Genomic DNA, 9909 nt, shown 5'->3' with positions numbered 1-9909 from the left:
AGTGTGTACGTACACACACACAGTGTACACACACACTCTCACAGTACACGCACACACACTCACAGTACACGCTCACAGTACACGCGCAGTACACGACTCGTGCGTGCACGGCCTCACGCGCGCACAGCACAAAGGCAATCGGACGGCTCACTGTGGGGGTTCGCGTGTTGGGATACTTCGCGTCTGTGGCGTTGTGGGGGGGGGGGGGGGGGGGCCGGCCCCCCCGGGGGTGGGACAGGTCAAGGTGGTCGCGGGGGGGGGGGCCCCGGGGGTGGGACAGGTCAAGGTGGTCGCGGGGGGGGGGGCCGGCCCCCCGGGGGTGGAACAGGTCAAGGTGGTCGCGGGATTCGCGGCTTCCTGCAATCAGCCGCGCTTGAATTAACTCCCGAATCCCAACTTCGCTCCGGCAACACGCGCGTGGTGGTGGGGGGGGAGAGGGGGATGGTGCCCAACTCGCACACAAACTCACTAACACTTTAATCGACGTACGATGTTCGCGGGTGAGCGTAAGGATCGATCAAAAAAATTGGTAATTCGTCGAATTAATCAATGAATGTAATGGCTCGAATTTGGACCGTGGATTTGTTTTTGTTTTTACTGAAAGGGAATTGAGCGTGAAGGTGATGATGTACAAAACGTGACTGGAGGAAAGAAACACACACACACGTGTACAAAGGAACGAGAGACAACAATACAACGAAACTATACCCCACAGAACAATACAAACGAAAGAGTTAAGACGAAGCGGTGCATTTAAATGTCTCGGTGGCGGGATGTTCACTACCTCGCCTGGTATGCAGGAGTCCGTGGGTTCGATCCCAAACCTTGACGCCTGCGGTATATTTGGAGTTTGCGGTGTCTCTCTCTCTCCCCGTGGTCGCGTGGATTTTTCTCCGGGGTCCTCCGGGTTTTCTCTCCACATTTTAGAATCAACCTCACGCGTTTAGAATATTTGGCTGCTGCTATAAATTTTCACCTGCGATAAGCCACTTCGTTGAGCAATCATTTGTGGCCAGGTCGCTTCTGAAAAAGAGCTACATACCTCAGGTGGGCCTTACCTTGTATACACGATAATTGCGAATAGTCGCTTAATAAAACGGAACTAAATCGATTCGTGAATCAAAATCGGAAGCGCATAGACGTGAAACGAGTTTCGACCAATTATATTTAAACAATACAAAATTAGCGCGGTGGAAACGAGAGAGATACAGAATGTGGTCCACTTTGAATCTAACCGCGACACCAACACGAAGCGACGGCCCACGGAATCCGTGGGAAGTCGGCTTGGGTCAAGCACGAACGTTCGTTGAACTTCTTTTGCGCCGTACGTTCTGGGGAGTACAACAAAACTGAACACAAAAAAGCGTTTCCACTCACCGTCCGTGGAATCGTCACTTGCCGAGTGGATAATGGTTGTGTTCACGGGGTGGGTGGGGGGGGAGTTATTAATTGGCCTCCTCAATGTAGCTGGCGTCGACTGATCGTGATGTGGACCGGTTAGGTCAGCCGAAGAGGAGACTCAATGATTTTGGTCAAATCCTAAGCAATTGCAGCCAGCCACGATTATCAATCAGCCAACTGATGAACAATCAGCCACTTAACACTAAGCCAGCCACCATGATCAATCAGCCAGCCACGATGAACAATCAGCCAGTCACGATTAACAATCAGCCAACCGATGAACAATCAGCCCCTCACAATAAACAATCGGCCAGCCGAATTCAGTACCGCATCCTCTCACACTGAATATCGATGCAAGGTCACATGTTACCACTGTATTTATATAACGTGATGTATGTGTAATATTGAGCTACGAGAGCTGTAAGTCTGTGTTATTTATGTCGATGTTACTATGTTGATGTTGTCGTGTCGCACTAAGCTATCGCGTTATTCAGGTCGCGTTATATTTTAACTTGAACGACGAACTACGCCCTGATTGGTCACCCCCGCCCTTCCCCCCACGGGTACGAGACAGCCAATCGCATGCTAGCGTGCTCAAGCACGTGGTTGTTCTGTGGCCAATGGTTGGTACTGTCGTTGTTTTGCGACACGTGGTGTGCGGGAAGGGAGGGGGCGGTGTCGTTTGTTCGAAGCCTGATTGGTCGGCAGTGCCGGCACGCGGTGGCAAATCGGCGCCCCGTGATTGGCCGGGCAGTGGGGCGCTTGTTTACGGTGAATCGATGTTTCTCCCGGTTACGTGGGATCGTGTTAATAAAGGTACCGGTGCAACCGAACACATGGCTTTCGAAAAGAGTGTCTTTATTTATATGAAAATAAATATTAATGATCTATAGGACCCTTTGTGCTAGTATCAAAATCATAAAAAGCAAGAATAGGTTTTAAGATGTTCAAACACCAAACAGATACCTATTGCAAAGCATCGAGTCTGCATTAACCACACATTACTTGTGGCAAAACATGCAAACAAACATGCTCTGATTATAATATACTTGCATTGCCTTTGAAACTGATTGGCCTGCACCTGAGACGGCCTTCTCTATGGCCTTGTCTCACCACCAGTGATAGACCAGAGAACGCCAAAAGGTGAGCAGTCCAAGGACAATGCAACTATGAAAGTGGTTGAGAGCAGTTATACATCTGCTGGATAGCTTTTGCCAGTAATGAAACTGGTGAAAACCTAAGAATAGGTTTCACCCTTTCTGCCAATAATACAGTTGTGTTAAGATGTTCAGACATCCAAATGGATACCTATTGCAAGACAGAAAGTCTGCATTGACGAAGATATAACTGCTCAACCCGAGCTGTTGATGCTTTTATATGTGCGTTTGCCTTTGTTGCTGTTCGCCTTTTGGCGTCGTTCTCTGGCCGCACGCCTGTCGTGAGAGATTGGCCATAGAGGCGATGATGCTAATGATGATGGTTGCAGTGATGGCAATGGCGGAGCCAGGATTTTCAGGTAGAGTGGGGGGGGGGGGCAACTCCTCCAGCAATGAGAAATGATAGAGGAGTAAAATTTTGATTTAAAGCTTTCGTGACAGCAGTGATTCATATTCTTGGTTCTTTCGGTAAAGTCACGTTGAAGGGAAACAATAAAATTATAAAATATATATAAAACAATTAAAATTCTCACGACGTTTCGACTGCAACAGATTTACCATGGAAGTCGAAAAAGATGGCAAGCCACCTTTTTTGGATGTCCTAATTAAAAAGAGACCTGATGGTTCAATGAGCCACTCTGTCTACAGGAAAGCTACCCATACGGATGCTTATCTTAAACCGGATTCCCACCACCATCTATCACAGAAGAATTCTCTCATCAAGACTCTGCACCATAGAGCCCAATGCATATCCGACCAGGAACACATAGGCAGTGAACTCAAGCACGTACACCAAGCTCTTAAGGCTAATGGTTACTCCGACTATACAATCCGCAAAGCTATCACTCAAACCATGAAGAAGGACCCTCTTGAGGAGCCTTTCAAAACCATTACTTTACTCTACATTGCGGGGATCACAAGAAAGATCTCCAAAATCTTGAATAAACACAAGATCTAGGTCCGTTTCAACACATTACATAAAATCCGTGATCTGCTTCCGTCTGTAAAAGGCTGTGATTCCGGACATACAATACCCTGTTGTCTACAAACTAAGCTGCCTCTGTGGTAGTAGTTACATTGGAGAAACCAAACGACATGTCTCGGACCGCATTCGTGAACACAAAGCAGACCTTAAACACGGTAGGACCAACACCTCGGCCGTGGCAGATCACTGTTATTATTCAGTAGACTCACATGGCATTGACTTCTCCAAGACAGAGGTTTTTTGCAAGCCATCTGGCTACCATGAGAGATTCGTTCATGAGGCTATCCACATATACAAACACAGAGACAATTTCAACCGAGAAGATGGATTCTGGCTTAGCAATCATTGGAAGGATTTGATAAACCATTTCGGGTCTTAATTGATTGTTCACGCTTACGGTGGCTTTCAGACAACATACATTAATTTTTCGTCTCCCCCCTCCTCTTTTCCGAACATAGATGGACTCTTGATTTAAAGCTTTCGTGACTGCAGTGATTCATATTCTTGGTTCTTTCGGTAAAGTCATGTTGAAGGGAAAAAATAAAATTATCATATATATTTTATTATTTTATTGTTTCCCTTCAGCGTGATTTTACCGAAAGAACCAAGAATATGAATCACTGCAGTCACGAAAGCTTTAAATAAAAATTTCAACCGCCACTTCTTTCAAATGTTCTTGGCGTTGGTTTTCACACCTGATGATGACTGCTTGTGTTGCAGTCGAAACGTCGTGAGAATTGTATTGTTTTATATATATTTTATTATTTTATTGTTTCCCTTCAACGTGACTTTACCGAAAGAACCAAGAATATGATAGAGGAGTTGTTAGTAAGTAAGGAGCTGTTAGTAAGTATGGACTTGCCCCTTGCTTTTTATTCGACACGTGTGCGGCGATGGCGCAGCCATCGATCGAGGGTCGAATTCCAACCGCGTTGTGTGATTGGCATCGCGCTCGCTGAAGGTGAATGCAATTAGGGAAGTTGTGTACTCTGTATACGCAACTGCGCACAATTCTGTGAGTCGCTTATAACCGCTTTGCCTTTACTTATTGCCAGTTATGGACTCAGACCATTGTCCTAGCATCTCATAGAGTCCCTGGCACGTAATCATATGGTACACGGTGGCAGTGGGCGTCGCAAAATGCCGATTTATTACTAATACACTCCAATGATCCGATCGAAATTAGGGATTCCGATCGGATCTCGATCGGATCATTTGCGGTGGCAATGACTATCATGATGGCGGTGATGATGGTGGTTGTGGTTATGGTTGACGTTATTTATGACGGATGACTGTATAAAGATGGTTGTTATGATGAGTATTATAATAATGACTGATGATAATGGTTATGATTATGGCTGATAGAGATGATGCTGGCTATAATGGTGGCTATGACGATGATGTTGACGAAGATGGCTATGATGAAGGTTGAGGACAATGATGTTAATGGGGGTTCATGACTCAAGGGGGACGCGTGGTAAATGAGCGGCACCGCGCGGGTTAATTGAACCCCTCGACCGACATTAGCAGCGCGGTGGGGGGGAGGGAATGAGCGGCGTCAGCTCGGCCTGCGACCCCCCCCCCCAAGACTCCTCTCTCTCCCTCCCGAGCTACCTCCCCTCTCCCTCCCCACGCTCCCCTCCCTCCCCACGCTCCTCTCCCTCCCCACGCTCCTCTCCCTCCCCACGCTCCTCTCCCTCCCCACGCTCCCCTCCCTCCCCTCCCTCCCCACGCTCCCCTCCCTCCCCACGCTCCTCTCCCTCCCCACGCTCCCCTCCCTCCCCCTCCCTCCCCACGCTCCCCTCCCTCCCCACGCTCCCCTCCCTCCCCACGCTCCTCTCCCCACGCTCCTCTCTCTCCCCACGCTCCCCTCCCTCCCCTCCCTCCCCACGCTCCCCTCCCTCCCCACGCTCCTCTCCCCACGCTCCTCTCTCTCCCCACACCCCTCTCCCTCCCCACGCTCCCCACGCTCCCCTCCCTCCCCACGCTCCTCTCCCTCCCCACGCTCCTCTCCCTCCCCACGCTCCCCACGCTCCTCTCCCTCCCCACGCTCCCCTCCCTCCCCACGCTCCTCTCCCTCCCCACGCTCCCCTCCCTCCCCACGCTCCCCTCCCTCCCCACGCTCCCCTCCCTCCCCACGCTCCTCTCCCGCAGGTGGGAGCGGTGGCGCAGTGGTTAGCGCACTGCGCCACATGTTCCCCGTCCACGGCTCACAACATCAGTGGGGCTGTGCCGTCTCATCGGGCCGGCCCCGCGCAGACACAACACGTGGGGAGGAGGCCTTCATCCAACAGTGGATTGGCAAAAGACTTGATTGACAGGTGGGGCTACTTGTTATTCATGAGGATGCGAGGTGATGAGTGTGGGGGGGGAGTGGGTGGGGGGAAGGGAGAGTTGCTCCGCCCACTCCGCCGTTGCTAAAGCGGTTGCCTCTTCATCCTCGAGTGGTTGATGTCTCCATGGCAACGGGCAGGTGAGGGTGCGTGGTTCAGGAACGGCGGCGCTGGGCCAGGTGACGCGCGCAGTCACGGGCAGTCACGTGGGTCGTCACACACGCGCGCGCGCACAAAGACAAAGATCCCCCGTGTAGCCTTGGCAGACTGTTGGGGCAAGTGCTGTTCGCGAGCGGCACCTGTGAAGGCCGGCACGGCGCACGAGGGAGTGGGTGGCCAACACCACGCCGCACCAGGTGCTTATTTGAGGCTGAGTCGACCTAGGGGAGGCCCAGGACCGGTTCAGATAATCGTGGCACAAAGACGAAGATCCCCCGTTTAGCCTTAACAGACTGTATGGGCAAGTGCTATTAGCGAGCACCTATGAAGGCCGTGGGTAGTCACTGAGGCACACACGTGGGTAGTCACTGAGGCACACACGTGGGTAGTCACTGAGACACACACGTGGGTAGTCACTGAAACACACACGTGGGTAGTCACTGAGACACACACGTGGGTAGTCACTGAGGCACACACGTGCGTAGTCACTGAGACACACACGTGGGTAGTCACTGAGACACACACGTGGGTAGTCACTGAGACACACACGTGGGTAGTCACTGAGACACACACGTGGGTAGTCACTGAGACACACACGTGGGTAGTCACTGAGACACACACGTGGGTAGTCACTGAGACACACACGTGGGTAGTCACTGAGACACACACGTGGGTAGTCACTGAAACACACACGTGGGTAGTCACTGAGACACACACGTGGGTAGTCACTGAGGCACACACGTGCGTAGTCACTGAGACACACACGTGGGTAGTCACTGAGACACACACGTGGGTAGTCACTGAAACACACACGTGGGTAGTCACTGAGACACACACGTGGGTAGTCACTGAGACACACACGTGGGTAGTCAGTGAGACACACACGTGGGTAGTCACTGAGGCACACACGTGGGTAGTCACTGAGAAACACACGTGGGTAGTCACTGAGACACACACGTGGGTAGTCACTGAGACACACACGTGGGCAGTCACTGAGACACACACGTGGGTAGTCACTGAGACACACACGTGGGTAGTCACTGAGACACACACGTGGGTAGTCACTGAGACACACACGTGGGTAGTCACTGAGACACACACGTGGGTAGTCACTGAGACACACACGTGGGTAGTCACTGAGGCACACACGTGGGTAGTCACTGAGACACACACGTGGGTAGTCACTGAGACACACACGTGGGTAGTCACTGAGACACACACGTGGGTAGTCACTGAGACACACACGTGGGTAGTCACTGAGGCACACACGTGGGTAGTCACTGAGACACACACGTGGGTAGTCACTGAGACACACACGTGGGTAGTCACTGAGGCACACACGTGGGTAGTCACTGAGACACACACGTGGGTAGTCACTGAGACACACACGTGGGTAGTCACTGAGACACACACGTGGGTAGTCACTGAGGCACACACGTGGGTAGTCACTGAGACACACACGTGGATAGTCACTGAGACACACGTGGGTAGTCACTGAGACACACACGTGGGTAGTCACTGAGGCACACACGTGGGTAGTCACTGAGACACACACGTGGGTAGTCACTGAGACACACACGTGGGTAGTCACTGAGACACACACGTGGGTAGTCACTGAGACACACACGTGGGTAGTCACTGAGACACACACGTGGGTAGTCACTGAGACACACACGTGGGTAGTCACTGAGACACACACGTGGGTAGTCACTGAGACACACACGTGGGTAGTCACTGAGGCACACACGTGGGTAGTCACTGAGACACACACGTGGGTAGTCACTGAGGCACACACGTGGGTAGTCACTGAGACACACACGTGGGTAGTCACTGAGACACACACGTGGGTAGTCACTGAGACACACACGTGGGTAGTCACTGAAACAGCGTCTGTCTCGGTGTGTCCCGCTGTCTGTGCGAGCTTCACTACGAGCCGGGCACCCGAGTTCGATTCCCGCTGACTGCCAACATCAGTCCCGTGCCTCCTCTAGGTCGAGCCTCAAATGTGTACCTGGCGCGGTGTGCAAAACGTGGCCACTGGGGAGACGAAGGCGGCCGGGCGTGGTGCTCCCCACTCATCCTCCTCGTGCGCCGTGCCGGCCTTCACAGGTGATACTCGTGAACAGCACAGTCTGTTGAGGCTCTGTCCGTCTCTCTCCGTGTCTCTCTCCGTGTGCGTTCCTTCCCTCCCGTAACCCTCCCGTGTCTCTCCGTGACCCCCCCCCCCGCCCCCGGACTCTTCCACGCCCGTTTTCCCCATCCCCGCCCTCGAGTCTGTGACCGATCAAACGTCTCGGTGTGCCGGGGTCGTCACGGGGAGAGAAAAAGCCACGGATTGGCGAGGTTCATACAGCCGGAGAAGACTCGACCCTGTCACCCATCAAGCCTCCTGCACCTCCTGCACGCCCGCGTAGAGAAGACTCCACTCCGCGTGGTGAGTCACGGGTAGTCACACACACACACACTGGTAGTCACACACACACTGGTAGTCACACACACACACGGTAGTCACACACACACACTGGTAGTCACACACACACACTGGTAGTCACTCACACACACACGGTAGTCACTCATACACACGGCTAGTCACACACACACACACGGTAGTCACTCATACACACGGCTAGTCACACACACACACACGGGTAGTCACACACACACACGGGTAGTCACTCACACACACACACGGTAGTCACACACACACGGTAGTCACTCACACACACGGGTAGTCACACACACACTGGTAGTCACACACACACACGGGTAGTCACACACACACACTGGTAGTCACTTACACACGGGTACTCACACACACACTGGTAGTCACACACACACACACTGGTAGTCACACACACACACTGGTAGTCACACACACACTGGTAGTCACACACACGGGTAGTCACACACACACACTGGTAGTCACTTACACACACACTGGTAGTCACACACACACACACTGGTAGTCACACACACACACTGGTAGTCACACACACACACTGGTAGTCACACACACACACACTGGTAGTCACACACACACACACACTGGTAGTCACACATACACACTGGTAGACACACACACACACTGGTAGTCACTTACACACTGGTAGACACACACACACACACTGGTAGTCACACACACACTGGTAGTCACTCACGCACGGGTAGTCACACACACACACTGGTAGTCACACACACACACTGGTAGTCACACACACACGGGTAGTCACACACACACACACTGGTAGTCACTCACGCACGGGTAGTCACACACACACACTGGTAGTCACACACACACACACTGGTAGTCACACACACTGGTAGTCACTTACACACGGGTACTCACACACACACACTGATAGTCACACACACACACTGGTAGTCACACACACACACGGTAGTCACTCACACACACACGGTAGTCACTCATACACACGGGTAGTCACTCACGCACGGGTAGTCACACACACACACTGGTAGTCACACACACACACTGGTAGTCACACACACACGGGTAGTCACACACACACACACTGGTAGTCACTCACGCACGGGTAGTCACACACACACACTGGTAGTCACACACACACACACTGGTAGTCACACACACTGGTAGTCACTTACACACGGGTACTCACACACACACACACTGATAGTCACACACACACACTGGTAGTCACACACACACACTGGTAGTCACTTACACACACACATGGGTAGTCACACACACACACGGGTAGTCACACACACACACTGGTAGTCACTTACACACACACGGGTAGTCACACACACGGTAGTCACTCACACACTGGTAGTCACACACACACTGGTAGTGACACACACACACTGGTAGTCACACACACACACACGAGTA

General features: G+C 52.1%; 1 long non-coding RNA gene across 1 annotated transcript; it reads left to right on the top strand.

The window, feature by feature from the left end:
• Positions 1–279: 279 nt before the first annotated feature.
• On the top strand, positions 280–2234 carry LOC116950522 (uncharacterized). The gene is made up of 2 exons (XR_004404037.2): positions 280–1328; positions 1365–2234. It is a non-coding gene; the product is annotated as an uncharacterized LOC116950522 (long non-coding RNA).
• The last annotated feature ends 7675 nt before the right edge of the window (positions 2235–9909 follow it).

This window comes from Petromyzon marinus, chromosome 39, assembly GCF_048934315.1.
Source record: "Petromyzon marinus isolate PM22_M1 ecotype Great Lakes invasive population chromosome 39, UKy_Petmar_22M1.pri1.0, whole genome shotgun sequence".
Lineage (NCBI taxonomy): Eukaryota > Metazoa > Chordata > Hyperoartia > Petromyzontiformes > Petromyzontidae > Petromyzon > Petromyzon marinus.
This window is presented reverse-complemented; position numbering and strand designations above follow the sequence as displayed.